Below are 15,673 nucleotides of genomic sequence, written 5' to 3'. Positions count from 1 at the left end.
GCTAAGACTAAATTCCACAGAATCCCCCTTCAAAGGTGAGAAGACACTCCAAAGCTAAGCAGATTACATAATATTGTGCATCTCGATAGATATGCTAAAATGTTAAGGGCCTTGGTGGTTTTATTGGTCATGATTATAACTGTAGCTTGTAACCAGATGATACAATTTCAGATATATACAAGAGCGTGCTAATCCCAGGACCACTCTTCTGCCCATGTGGTTGGACCACATAATAGATTAAACACCTAAGGAGGTATTCATGATCTTTCCAGTACCAATTTACATGGCCCGTTGTTTCATTCAGGTTCCCTAGTCCTCACATACCTGTGTTCCCAACTGTACCCCTCTGGCAAGAGAGAACAGGAAGGTCCCAACACATAGAATCATGACCCAGCTTGGGAAAAGCAGAGTATAAACTGTTCACCAACACACCCATCACAGCTTGCCATATGGCATGAGTATGTGCCATACCTGTCAAAGATGAAAAACGTTAGACAGGGCTGTAGAACTGGCTCTGAATGGTTTGGGAATCATTGCCATCAGGTCTTTGGGGCAGGTATGTTATAAAATCTTTGACCTTGATAGATCACAATCCCAATAGAAATATTGATTTATTTTTCTCATTGAGCAATGAAATTTTTCCCAGTGTTTGAGGTTTTTGAGCAACCAAACACATTTCATCAGAAGGTTGAAGGGACAGCTCTGAACCTCCCAAGGATCTTAGTCTCCCATGTTAGTTTCTCCAAATACAAAACAAGAGGCAACCTTTTAGCATTCGAGCTATCCCTGCCAGGTATAAAAGCAGGTTTCTTGGTGTGGTGGATGGTGAGAAGAAGGTTTTATTTCTCCATAACAGGAATGAAGGATCTTCTTGAGATGAAACCTGAATTGGAACTGTGACCTTCTTGAAGCTATACTATGGTTCTTAGGGGTATGTGTGTGTGTGTGTGTGTGTGTGTGTGTGTGTGTGTGTGTGTGTGTGTGTGGTGTTTGCACTCACTCAATTTTGTGGACATTCTTTATTTCAAGTCTTCTAGTTTAATGGCTGTAAATTTGAGGGGGCCACAGGCTTTAAATTTACAGCTGGAAGTGATAACACACTTTTGGAGAAGCACTATTTTCTCTTTGTCCTTCCATGTGGCCCAACAAACACAGCTCCAAGTGGGACAGTGAGCCCAGTGATCACTGGAGCACAAGGCTCAAGCTGAGGCCTATGACACTTATATTTATCATTGAGCCTATATTCCACGCTCATGACAGGCTTCCATAACTGATGATCAGCAAACAGTTATTGCTAACAGCCACACACCTATCAGAAGTACTGACACTGGCAGGTGGGGATCTGGGCTCAGCTAATAAATGTCACCCATCTCAGGAGTGCCGGACCATAAACTATTCTCCACTAGGGAAGTACTGTGGGTCCAAACAGTGTGTTGGTTTTTCTACTGGCAGATAGAATACTTAGTCTTGTTGTTCAGACAGCCCCTAACATTCTCCGTTGGCAAGAGAAATCATGTGGTAGGCTAAGGATTGGACTATGCCGAGGCCATACTGTATGGAATGGATGCAACAACCTTAAGAGGAAGGTGTAACAGTAAACAGTAGCTACAAATCCTACCCCAAAGAAGAAAAAAGGGTGTTAAAAGGAACCGTTCTTGGTTATGTTTTCTGTTGCTGTGATAAAACAGTCACCAAAAGCAACTGAGAGGAAAGGGGTTATTTCATCTCACATTTCCAGGTAACAGTCTATCCCTGAGGTAGTCAGGACAGTAACTGAAGTAGAGCAGGGATCTGGAGGCAGGAGTTGATGTAGAGGCCATCGTGGAGTACCACTTACTGGGTTATTAATCATGGCTTGCTCAGTCTACCATATTATAACCATCCAGGACCATCTACCCTGGATTTCCACCACCTCAAGTGAGCTGGGACAGAACAATCACCTGGTCAATAAAACACACCAGAGGCTTGCCCACACGTCATTCTGGTAAGAGCATTTTTTCAACTGAGGTTCCCTTTTCCCAAATGACTCTAGCTTGTGTCAAGTTGACATAAAAATAGCCAGCACAGAACCATTCGTCATAAGTTCAGTTGGCTGGGCCCACTTCTGCCAAACTACTGTGCAAGCTGAAGTGATGATCAGAGCAATAGATAATGCCAAAGGGTAGCCAAGCACCACAGTGAGTCAAATACATTCACTATGCACCTGGTGGTTGACGTGGTGACTCTTTAAGCATCTGCTGTGTGAAGACTGGTCAACTTCTCGAGTAACTTGGACAAAGATGTAATCCTTGGGTATTGTCATCTTCTGGTTCATCAGATCCTTTGAAATATCCAATTGGCCTCTCTGTAGAGTGAGATGACACAGTGTTAATAGGTCAGGAACATATAAATACTTTCCATAAGCTGTGTTTACTGTACCATGATATAACTATGTAATCACCCCGGCCACCTTTATACAGTAAAAATGGATAAGGCAACAGTGAGCAGAAATTTCCAGAGCTATTTCAGGCTACTTCAATTCTCTAACCCATACTGCGTCTCCTGGTTTAAAGAGGTGGGTATCCATGGTCAAGTTCACAGACTTGTGGACACACAGTGATGTACAAGATGAGCCAGGAACCTGCATCTCTTGTCTTAAAGTGCTATTACCTAATTCTTTTCCCACATATATCTAATAATGGGAGAAGAATATCTGTGAAGAATTTCATAAGGAGGAACACCTATCTGCTTGGTAAGGATAGAGCTAATTCTAAACAAATCAATTGGCAACAGCTGGCGTAAGTGAGTCACTTTGACATCGTTTGCTTAACTGCAGCTAATGTTCAGTTCATGCACTCTACCTTCCCAGAGCTCTGAGGGTGGAATGACACAAGCAATTTCTAGAACAGTTTAGCTACCTTGACCACAAACACAGGCCCATCGCCTGGTGATAGGAATTGAAGGGAAGACCTTCTTTAAGGGAGGTTGGATTGCCTCTTACACCTTTTCCATGTGGGTAGATCCGTATTACAGGTTGTTCTGGACACAGTCTTCACAGTGTTCATGCACCAGTTGGAGATGCCAGGGGCAGAAGAATATAAGAGTGTTGACCCAGAGTAGTCTTGAAAGCTACTGGAACCAGTACCAGTTGAAAGCTGATGGAACTCCTGAGAGGAACAAGGAGGGAGGTCTTGGGGATTGCTAATCGCCCATCCTCAAACTTCCACCACCACCGGGGAGAAAGTTTCCACTTCAGCCTCAAAAATAATCCTATGCTGTGAGTTGCTGCAGTCCCATTTAGCTAACAGTCTGGGGAGCAGAGTGGCAGTTCAAGCTGTTGACTCTTCCCATCCATCCATTCCTCTATAGGTGGCCAGATTTGTTTCCTGATCTACTTCACAACATCCACAGCGCAACTGTGTCATTTCCCTTCTTGTATCCCCAGCAATGCATGATGACTACTCTTTTAGGGTCCAGCAGAGCCTCTAGAAGTTCCAAATTTCCTTGCCGAGTTCTTTGATATGCTTTATGTCTTTTGCTCTAGAGTCTGTTTAACTCTAGAGATTTTGCTTAAATCCATGGATTTTTTCCTTGTAGAAAGTCCTTGAACATAGAGTGGTCAAGGCATTCTTAGATTCTATATACACATTGACACTTATCCTTGTTTCCAGTTGGAAGACTTAGACTTTAAGTTCTGCCAGGTTTCTGACCATCCTGGCATTTGGTGAGCCAGTACTCTTGTGTTCCATTAAAGTCATTGCTACTGAGTCACCCAGATTCTAAAGCAGTTAGCTACCTGAGGAATTTCTGAACCTGACATGATGTTCTTGGGATTGGAAGAAAGCAAATATTCTCTGGCCCAAGCTGATGCTACCCTTGGACAAATAGAACCCAAGATGCTTGACTTTTTGCTAACACAGTTGAACCCACTTTTAAGCAACCATTTTCCCTCATTCCAATCCTCTTCTGTTGTTCTGGCCAGCACTAAATCAATTCTTTATTGAAGGAGTATAAAATTATGTTTGTCTTCTGGGAAAGTTTTAAATTCGAGGCTAATATGGTGCCAAAAATAGAGAGTTTCTTTCTTTCTTTTTTTTTTATTACCTTGAGTATTTATTATTTACATTTCGATTGTTATTCCCCTTCCCGGTTTCATGGCCAACATCCACCTAACCCCTCCCTCTCCCTTCTATATAGGTGTTCCCCTCCCCATCCTCCCCCCATTACCACCCTCCCCCCAACAATCACATTCACTGGGGGTTCAGTCTTGGCAGGACCAAGGGCTTCCTCTTCCACTGGTGCTCTTACTAGGCTATTCATTGCTACCTATGAGTTTGGAGCCCAGGGTCAGTCCATGTATAGTCTTTGGATAGTGGCTTAGTCCCTGGAAGCTCTGGTTGCTTGGCATTGTTGTTCATATGGGGTCTCAAGCCCCTTCAAGCTCTTTCAGTCCTTTCTAAGATTCCTTCAATGGGGGTCCCGTTCTCAGTTCAGTGGTTTGCTGCTGGCATTCGACTATGTATTTGCTATATTCTGGCTGTGTCTCTCAGGAGTGATCTACATCCAGTTCCTGTCAGCCTGCACTTCTTTGCTTCATCCATCTTATCTAATTGGGTGGCTGTATATGTATGGGCCACATGTGGGGCAGGCTCTGAATGGGTGTTCCTTCTGCCTCTGTTCTAAACTTTGCCTCCCTATTCCCTCCCAAGGGTATTCTTGTTCCCCTTTTAAAGGAGTGAGGCGTTCGCATTTTGGTCATCCGTCTTGAGTTTCATGTGTTCTGTGCATCTAGGGTAATTCAAGCATTTGGACTAATAGCCACTTATCAATGAGTGCATTGTGTGTTTTTCTGTGATTGGGTTACCTCACTCAGGATGATATTTTCCAGTTCCATCCATTTGCCTATGAATTTCATAAAGTCAGTGTTTTTGATAGCTAAATAATATTACATTGTGTAGATGTACCACATTTTCTGTATCCACTCCTCTGTTGAAGGGCATCTGGGTTCTTTCCAGTTTCTGGCTATTATAAATAAGGCTGCTATGAATATAGTGGAGCATGTGTCTTTGCTATATGTTGGGGCATCTTTTGGGTATATGCCCAAGAGAGGTATAGCTGGGTCCTCAGGTAGTTCAATGTCCAATTTTCTGAGGAACCTCCAGACTGATTTCCAGAATGGTTGTACCAGTCTGCGATCCCACCAACAATGGAGGAGTGTTCCTCTTTCTCCACATCCTCGCCAGCATTTGCTGTCACCTGAATTTTTGATCTTAGCCATTCTCACTGGTGTGAGGTGAAATCTCAGGGTTGTTTTGATTTGCATTTCCCTAATGACTAAAGATGTTGAACATTTCTTTAGGTGTTTCTCAGCCATTTGGCATTCCTCAGCTGTGAATTCTTTGTTTAGCTCTGTAAGAGAGCTTCTAAATCCCTGGCGTGGCCAAGTTGAAGTTCCCACTGTCTAGATTTTTCCCGTTAAATGGCAAAATTCGGCTGGCTCTGAGGAGCAAAGTAGATACAAAAATGGAATCTTTAAACACATGAAAACAACTTTATTTTCAATAAAAGGAATAAATTGTAAAGAAAGAAAGAAAAATATAGCTTTCATAGGGATTAGAACCCAAAATTATGTAAAGACTTGGGACAACCAGCTCATGGTCCAAGTTGTCCAGTTTGCTCTATAAGCTCTGGACTGGCCTTCTCTGAACACTCCAAGCATTCATACCAACAAAGCTCTGTCATTCTTGCCACATGCACCTGATATCCCCTTGGGTCTGGCCTGCCACTGGTTCTCAGCTGCTCTGGGCAGGGGGGGGGGGGTGACAAATTCCTCTCAGATTCTTATGTAAAAGTGACCTGTAATGTCCCTGGGTCCCCAAAATACCTGTGAGATCTTTATCATATCTATGCCCCTCCTACCCTCTTCTTTTATGCTGTCTAAAAGAGCCTCCCAGTCACATGTCAGTCTCTATGAACCCACCTCATCATGAGGGTCCCAGGAGGTCCTCATCCTGAAGATGACTCTGAGCATTCCCTGAGGCATTGGCAGAGGTTCTCCTACCCATTTTAAACTGCCTGAATAAAATGTCTCTCCTTGATGTTAAACAGCATTAAGAATCTGGCAGTAGTCCACTCATATGAGAATGAAGATTTAGAAAATGGGCTACATCAGGTCTACTAGAACCTAAGGCATTTCTGCAAAAGAAGTCATATGATACTTCAGTGGTGGAGAAGGGTTGATTAAGGAAGGTCCTCTGTCCCCCTTGCACCTGCCTTTCCTCATCATAATAGATAGGTCCCAGGGTTCCCTCAATGGAATTTATAAAGTACTTTGGAGGCCCCTATAGACAGGTGGCTGATGACTCAGCTCTCTTTGTCCTCCCTTTCATAGTAGAAGGTGTTAAAACTGGAAATTCCAAGGAGACAGGCTCAAGGGAGAAAGAAAGCAGCTCAGCTGCCAGAGAGACAGGCATTGGTGTGGTAGAGGGATTTCCTCTGGTTCCTCAGACAAAATGAGCTTCTGAGGTTCCAATCTGCTTTACAGGATTACATCATAATTACATCATAATTTTGCAGTTGTTCTGCAGACATGTTTCTAACCATTGTGAACAAGAAAGGACTACATTCTGTTAGCAATCAATGTAAGGAAACTAGCTGGGGTGCCTTAGATTCACCATGACAACCTCTGTGTAATGAGAAAAATGGAAAAGAAGCATATTTTCCTCAGCAAAATAATACATGTTGAACAGTAAGTAGAAATGACACCCTAACCAAAATTATGCATGATTTAATAAATGTGTGAGCATGTAATTCTGAATTCTTTATAAACCTTGGCAAAAGTCTCACAAGAATAAGAGAATGAGAGAGAATTGTAAAAATGTGATCATAAATGATTCAGCCTCTTCTTGCCTTGTGCTTAATGTGTTAAAATTTACTGCAGTGCGTTCATATCATGGCAAAACAAACAAGCTTAATGCATTTTATTGTGATTATTCATTATTTCTCTTTAAATGAGTCTCACATCAATACTTGGTGATCTACTTACAAGATGCCATGGAAGGACTCTGTAATCACTGGAAAAATGAAACCTACTCTACAGATTAGGTAACAGTTAAATTATTAGACACATAATAGGTTAATGTGTTTCATCTTTCCCCCGTTCCATTAAAACATTTCCCTTGATGAGAAAATATTGAAATAATTAGATGATAATTTATAGACCCATTCAAACAAGAGTTTACAACTAGGGACCAGAATGTTAAACAAGCCCACAAGGAATTCTGACTCAATTTCTTTCTATGCAACCCAAGCTAGAATCTTACAAAATTTCAACCACCCTAATATCCTACTTCCAGCCCTCATCTCTTAGGACTTACTTTCCTCCAATTGCATGACCACCATCCTGGCTGCCGTAAGACACTTGCATTGAGCACTGTGATTTTGTGGTTTTCTAGGAACATGGTTTGTAGCACATGAAAGAATTTGTGATATAAAACCAGGGAAGTTTCTCAGTCAATACAGGACTTATCATATAAACCCAAGGATCTGAGTTTAGATGGCTAGCACCCATATGAATCTCAGCTGTGCTGGTGCAGTTGAGACTGGGATGCCTAAGGCCATCTACTTTTGCAGAATTGATGAGTTTTAGGTTCAATGAGAAACACTGTCTCAAAAAATAAGGTGAAAGATTACCAAGGAATACCCCCTCCCAATAGTGTTGTGATTTCAGGCACAATTCAATTCATTAAAAAGATAAAAATTCAGTTTTCACTGTCTCAACAATAGAGATCTATCTACCATGACTCAGCTTCTGTTGGCTCCTGCACCTACCAGCCTAAGGCAGGCTAGAATCTTACATCAGACACAAAACCAACAAAAGAAATTCATATGCCCAGGTCACATCACAAAAATAAGCAATATGTATGATAAAGATAATATCCCTGTCTCAAAAACAAAACAAAACAAAGCAAAGAAAACCTTACTGGTCGTGTTCTCCAGTGATAATCACCTAGCTGAACCCCAGGACTAAGAATTGAAAAGAACAGCCATGAATCTAATCAAAGGTCTCAAGGAGTTTAAAGAAGATGCAAACACCTTGTGAACTTGAAACAGATGGGAATAAATTCCTGAGCAAAGTTCAGTGGAACAGAAATGTATACAGGAATTAAATGATGGAAATAATTCAGAAGTTGAAAACTGAATTGAAAAACGAGGTAGAAATAGAACATTCAAGTTAAGATGGAAGAAAAAATTTAATAATCCATTGAAAAAATTTAATAATCCATTGAAAAAAATTGGTGGGAAAGCCTAATCAGTAGAACGGATCAAATAGAAAACAGACTATTGGGGCTCAAAGACAAAGTAGAGGAATTTGAGTACTTAGTCCAAGGATAAAAAAATGATTTTTATTAAAAAAATGTAAAAAGAATGTAAAGACACTTTGAAACACCTAGAAAGGACCAAATCTACAAATCTTAGGTCTACAAGAAGAATCCCAGCTCAATGGCATAGACCAGATCTTCAACCTTGATCATAGAAGAAAACTTTCCCAAACTAAGGAAAAGCATACCCATACAGATATAAGAACACCGAACATCAAATAAAAGGGTCCAATATCACAGATGCCAAAGCAGACTACTGAATCCAGTAAAACTAACCAATTTAATTCTATAAAGAAGACCAGAGACAATACTTCAGAATGAAGAGGACTAAGAACAGAAACAGAAAAAAAAAGGAGAGCAAATAACATGTGCCTTTCAATAATAAATTTAAATATTACTAGCCTCAACTCTCCAATCTATTACACATAAGCTAATTAGATAAATCAAGGAACAAAATCCACCTTGAGGTCTATAAGAAATTCATTTTACCTTCAAAGCATAGCACCTTAAAGTTTAAAGGATGGGAAAAAAAACATATTCCAAACAAATGAGACCAGAAAAAGCTTGTTGATAATATAGACTTCAAGTTTAAAGTAATCAAAAAGATAAGAATGCTTCATTAGGATCAAGTGAACAATTAACCAAAAAGATATTATAATCCTAAACATATTTCAAACTCTAGACCACCCAAGTTCATACTAAGCATACTATTAGATAGCAAGAGACAAAAAAAATGCCAACTTAGTAAGATGCCTTCAGTGCCCGACATTCTGCAATAGGTCATCTAAATCATGCTCATTTCAGATGCCCACAGTCCCAAGATACTCATATTCTCAGTTCAGTCTCACAAACCCTCTCTGTGTCCTTGTGCTACATTTTGGCCAGCATCTCAGCCGCCTTCCTATTTGTCATTTGGTGATGCCACCATTTGCTTATTAGGCAAATGTATTTTACTGCCTCAAATACCTAGCGTCTAATCCGCAACTATCCTTGTAACACTTAAGAAGAGAGGACTAAAGATTGTCAGTTCATGGATGAGAGAATTAATGGTATTGGTTAGAGGAAAAAGACAGGGCCCTATATCTATATACAAAGATGATAGCAACAGGACCCATCATCATCATCATCATCATCATCATCATCATCATCATCATCACCACTACCAACACTATCACCATCACCATCACCAACACTATCCTCCTCCTCATCATCATCGTCATCACCTTAAAATGGGAATATCAATGTATAAAACTAAGGCAAGGTAAGTGAAAAACAAGACATAAAAAGAATAAATTTAAAGAACTATAATGATCATATAAAAGTAAAAGAAAACTCAGCTATCTGGAGTCCTTAATCAAAATAAAAACTAAGTAGTGAACAAGTGCTAATGTGGTAGGCATTTCACTGCCTTAAAGATAGTGGACACATAAATGCTACTACTTCTATCTAATGTACCACCTCCCCTTCTGCCAATGCACTTGCAATGGGAGAGACACTAACCGTAATTGTTGTCCTCTAAATTATCATTGTTGAGGAAAGCACCATGGATCATCTTCATCCCAGCACTCCTATGATCACCCAGCTTCACTGATGATGAAACAGGAGTTGAGAGATGTTTCATAGCTTATCCAACAATGCATGACTAAGCGAGGGCAGCAGGCTTGCTCCCAAAGCTTGATCTCAAGTTCTGTTTGATTGCAAAGACCATAGTGCATTGCCTCAAATGGTCACACATTGTACAACAAGCAGCAGGGTCATGTGCTTATGAAAGGATTGAAAAAACAGGTTACCAGGGATGGAAATGGTAGCTGTGGTATTGGAATTTCTGATTTGAAACTTTGGTCCAAGATAAGAGTTTGCAATTATGACAAATACTGATTCCAGACTTACTAGCTTTTGAGTCATATGTTTAAAAAGTAGCTCTCTTTATTTAATTTAAAAAGGTCACATTAAAATTTCACTTGTATCTTTTGAAATTGCATTAGTTTCTTGAGAATTTCATGCAATGTATTTTGATAATATTTGGACACTTTCCCTCAGTTCCTCCCAGATTCACATCCTACTTCCTGTCTACATAACATTGTATAATACTATTTTAAAAAGAAATACACACACACACACACACACACACACACACACACACACACAACTTCAGCAAAGTGGCTGAATATAAAATTAACTCAAACAATTCAGTATCTTCCTCAACTCAAAGTTAAAATGGGCTGAGAAAGAAATTGGGGAAATGACACACTTCACAATAGTCACAAATGATATAAAATATTTTTGCGTGATTCTACTCAAGCAAGTGAAAGATCTATAAGACAAGAACTTTAAGTCTCTGAAGAAAGAATTAAAGAAGACGGAAAGATCCCCCATGCTCATGGATTGGCAGGATTAACATAGTAAAAATGACCATCTTATCAAAAGCAATCTACAGATTCAATGCAATCTCCATCAAAATTCCAACTCAGTTCTTTACAGAGATAGAGTAATTCTCAAAATCATTTGTAACAACAAAAAACCTAGGATAGCAAAAACTATTCTCAAGAATAAGAGAATTTCTGGGGTAATCACCATCCCTGACCTCAAGTTCTATTACAGAGCAATAGTAATAAAAACTACCTGGTATTGGTACAGAGACAGGCAGGTAGATCAAGGAAATAGAATTGAAGACCCAGAATTAAATCTACAGACCTATGGTCACCTGACTTTTGACAAAGGAGCCAAAACCATTCAGTCGAAAAAAGACAACATTTTCAACAAGTTATGCTGGCTCAATTGGCTGTCAGCACGTAGAAGAATGCAAATCTATCTATTCCTATCGCCTTGTACAAAGCTCAACTCCAAGTAGATCAAGGACTTTCATATAAAGCCAGATACACTGAAACTAATAGAAGAGAAAGGGGAACAAGAATACCCTTGGGAGGAAATAGGGAGGCAAAGTTTAGAACAGAGGCAGAAGGAACACCCATTCAGAGCCTGCCCCACATGTGGCCCATACATATACAGCCACCCAATTAGATAAGAGGGATGAAGCAAAGAAGTGCAGGCTGACAGAAACCGGATGTAGATCGCTCCTGTGAGACACAGCCAGAATATAGCAAATACAGAGGCAAATGCCATCAGCAAACCACTGAACTGAGAACGGGACCTCTGTTGAAGGAATCAGAGAAAGGACTGAAAGAGCTTGAAGGGGCTTGAGACCTCATATGAACAACAATGCCAACCAACCAGAGCTTCCCGGGACTTAGCCACTACCCGAAGACTATACATGGACTGACCCTGGACTCTGACCTCATAGGTAGCAATGAATATCCTAGTAAGAGCACCAGTGGAAGGGGAAGCCCTTGGTCCTGCCAAGACTGAACCCCCAGTGAATGTGATTGTTTGGGGGAGGGCAGTAATGGGGGGAGGATGGGGAGGGGAACACCCATAAAGAAGGAGAGGGGGAGGAGCTAGGGGGATGTTGGCCTGGAAACTGGGAAAGGGAATAACAATCAAAATGTAAATAAGAAATACCCAAGTTAATAAAGATGAAGGGAAAAAAAGGAGAAAGTGTGGAAGAGCCTTGAACACTTTGGCATAGGGGGAAATTTCATAACAGAACACAAATGGCCCAGGGTCTTAGATCAACTATAGACAAATGGGATTTCGTAAAATTGAAAAGCTTCTGTAAGGCAAAGGATGTGGCAAGGACCTTCCCCTAATGAATAAAGATTTCAGGGGACCAATTACTGGGCAAGGAGTAGGCGGGATTTCCAGGTCAGATGGGGAAAGAAAGAAGGAGAAAAGGGACTTACTGGGGTTGTTTTGGGGGGGCAACTGGGGTAGGGGATATAAAGAATTAGAGGCCAGTATCTGCTACCTGTGAATTTAATTTAGTATGGCTTACTAATAGGATATTAGTAGTTGTGCCCAGTGAGATTGAGTTACCTCTGGATTCTAAACTAAGTTTGTGTGGTGTTTTCCTTTACATGACAACTCAACTGAGTTCCAGAGAAAGTGGCCAGGCACTCCAGCAAGCCTCAGCTTTTGGATGCGTGGGACTGGCATGATAGTGTCCCACGTGAGAACTTAGCTAATTGGGTTGGAGAGTTTTTTGGGAGCTCCAGGCCAAAAAGTCCACCGAGATCATAACAGCCCACCGGTGACATGTGGCCCAACAGTGCCCTGCATAGTGTGGGACGGTGCCCCCATTTTTATTATTTAATGAAACAAAAGGACACTGTCATTGGGACAAAATGGCAACCCACAGATTGGGTAAAGATCTTTACCTATCTTACATCTGATAAAGGTCTAATATCTTAAATATACAAAGAAATTAAGAAGTTAGACTCCAGAGAATCAAATAACCCTATTAAAAAACGGGATACAGAGTTAAAGAATTCTCAACTGAGGAATCTCGAATGGTTGAGAAATACCTAAAGAAATGTTCAACAACCTTAGTCATCAGGGAAATGCAAATCAAAATGAGCCTGAGATCATACCCTACACCAGTCAGAATGGCTAAGATCAAAAACTCAGGTGACAACTGATGCTGGCAAGAATGTGGAGAAAGAGCAATACTCCTCCACTGTTGGTGGGATTGCAGACTGGTACAACCATTCTGGAAATCAGTCTGGAGGCTCCTCAGAAAATTGGACATTGAACTACCTGAGAATCCAGCTATACCTCTCTTGGGCATATACCCAAAAGATGCCCCAACATATAACAAGGACACATGCTCCACTATGTTCTTAGCAGCCTTATTAATAATAGCCAGAAGCTGGAAAGAACCCAGATGTCTTTCAACAGAGTAATAGATACAGAAAATGTGGTACATTTACACAATGGAGTATACTATTAAATACAATGACTTCATGAAATTCGCAGGCAAATGGTTGGAACTAGAAAATATCATCCTGAGTGAGATAACCCAGTTACAAAAGAACACACATGGCATGCATTCACTGATAAGTGGGTATTAAGAAAAAAGCTTGGAATACCCATGATACAATCCACAGACCATATGAAGCTTAAGAAAAAGGAAGACCAAAGTGTGGGTGCCTCAGTCCTGCTTAGAAGGGGGAACAAAATAATCATGGGAGGTATAGGGTAGGAGGGACTTGGGAGGAAGAAAGGAGGGGGAGAGGAAAAAGGGAGGCAGGATTAGGTATGGGAGGAAACAAGCAAGAAGTACAGAGGGTCAGGAAATTGAGCAGAGGTGTGTAGCAATGGAGGAATGGGGAATTAGGGGTAGCCACCAGAAAGTTCCAGCTGCCAGAAAAGCAAGAGGTTCCCAGGACCCAATGGGGATGAAATTAGCTGAAATACTCAACAAAGGGGAGAGAGAACTTTACAGAGACCATATCCAGAAATTAGGCACAGGCTCCAGTTGAGGGATGGTGCCACCCACCCTTCATAAAATTTTAACCCAGAATTACTCCTATCTAAAGGAAATACAGGGACAAAGAGTAGAGCAGAGACTGAAGGAAAGGCCATCCAGAGACTGCCACATTTGGGATCTATCCAATATACAGACACCAAACCCAGACACTTGCTGATGCCCAGAAGGGCTTGCTGACAGAAGCCTGATATGGATGTCTCCTGAGAGGTTCTGTCAGAGCCTTACAGATATAGATGCATATACTTGCAGTCCACCATTGGACTGAGCATAGGGACCCCAATGGAGGAGTTAGGGGAAGAACTGAAGGAACTGAAGGGGTTTGCAATCCCATAGGAAAAACAACAATATCAACCAACCAGATCCCCCCAGAGCTCCCAGGGACTAAAGCACCAACTAAAGAATGCACATGGAGGGACCCATGGCTCCAGCTGCATGTGTTGCAGAGGATGACATTGTCTGTCATCAATGGGAGAAGTCCTCGGTCCTATGAAGGCTTGATGCTCCAGCATAGGGGAATGCTACAGTGGTGAGGCAGGGGTGGATGGGTGGGTGGGCAAGCACCCTCGTGGAGGTAGGGAGAGGGGAGTTAGAATGCAGAATTTTTGAATAGGAACCAGGAAGGGGGATAACATTTGAATTGTAAATAAAATAACCAATAAAAATTAAATATATATATTTAAGTATATATTTGTATACATATATATACACATATACATACACAGACACACACACATACATATGTGTGTATATGTATATACACACACATACATCAAATCTAACTTATGCTGTCCATACATGGTTTGATTCCTGGCCCTCCACTAAAGCATGGTCAACCTACCCAGGCTAAACCCTTAAGGAGAACCAACTCTTATTTTCATAACAGTTGTCAGTTGCAATAGTTCCTCAGCTAGCAATTAACTCTATGCCCCTTTTATACTGGGGTTTTGAATGCTTGGGTATGCACAGGCCCTGTGCATGCTGTCACACTGGCTGTGAGTACAGATGTGCAGCTGTCCTGCTGTGTACAGAGGTCGCTGTTTTCCTGTAGCCTCTGCCTCCTACAGTCTTTCTGCCTCCTCTTCTGCAATGATACTTGCATTGAGCTTTGGGAGGAGGAGTTGTGGTACAGATGTTGGCCTGTTTAGAACTAATCATTCCAGTTCTTATTCTTTGTACCTTGGCTAGTTGTATGGTAATCATCAACCATGAAAGGAAGAAGTATCAACGATGAGGTTTGAGAGATGCACTAGTCTACGTATAATGATGTCATTAGGGTTTGTTTAATACTATGCTAATTTAGCAGAACAATAGTAGTAGGTGCTCTTTTAGGGCCTGTGATCTGTTTAGTCACAGGTTCTTGACACCAGCAACAGTGCCAAGTGTGGGCTTCATCTTGCAGAGTAGGCCGTAAAGCTAATCAAAAAGTGGTTAATTTTTCCAAGACATTCATATTACGGTTGCTCCATTGGGCATGTACTCTAGATTTTGGGGTTTACAGACTAGTGAGAATGGTGGTTACTTTTCTGGGATTGTGCATAGAATCTTCTAGCACTATGAAAGCTAGCCATCAGGAATAAAGCCCCCACTTGATTTTTTCCATGTCCTATGACTCGAGTATACTAAGTTCCAGAAGGTAAGCAAAAATCTGGGTAACTATTCCCCTATGGTATCACTAGCCATCTCCTCCAAAAGAGGTAACTCGCTCCTTGCAGTGTATATGTTATTCAATAGCCTCTGCTGTCTAGTAGAATCTTTGTTGTCCTGTTTTAAAGTAACCCCATTTAAACTCTTTCCATCTGTGTATAAGTATATTTTATGAAGATTCTACAGTAATGTTTCCATATGACTTTTTGTTAGTTATCTCTCCTCTTATTTCCTACTGGGTTGTTTTAACTGAGAACGGTCACAGTTGACTCATACATTTGAG

General features: G+C 41.0%; 1 long non-coding RNA gene across 1 annotated transcript in view; it reads right to left on the bottom strand.

Annotated features, from left to right (window-relative positions):
* LOC103692331 (uncharacterized) overlaps nt 1-15,673 on the bottom strand; it is a 79,079-nt gene that overhangs the window by 33,838 nt on the left and 29,568 nt on the right. Inside the window, exon 3 of the long non-coding RNA XR_005504709.2 lies at nt 2,204-2,344. This is a non-coding gene — a long non-coding RNA (uncharacterized LOC103692331). The remainder of the gene's footprint in view (nt 1-2,203; nt 2,345-15,673) is intronic.

Source organism: Rattus norvegicus, chromosome 5, assembly GCF_036323735.1.
Source record: "Rattus norvegicus strain BN/NHsdMcwi chromosome 5, GRCr8, whole genome shotgun sequence".
Classification (NCBI taxonomy): Eukaryota; Metazoa; Chordata; class Mammalia; order Rodentia; family Muridae; genus Rattus; species Rattus norvegicus.
The sequence above is the reverse complement of the archived record's forward strand: the minus strand, read 5'-3'. Positions and strand labels throughout refer to the sequence as shown.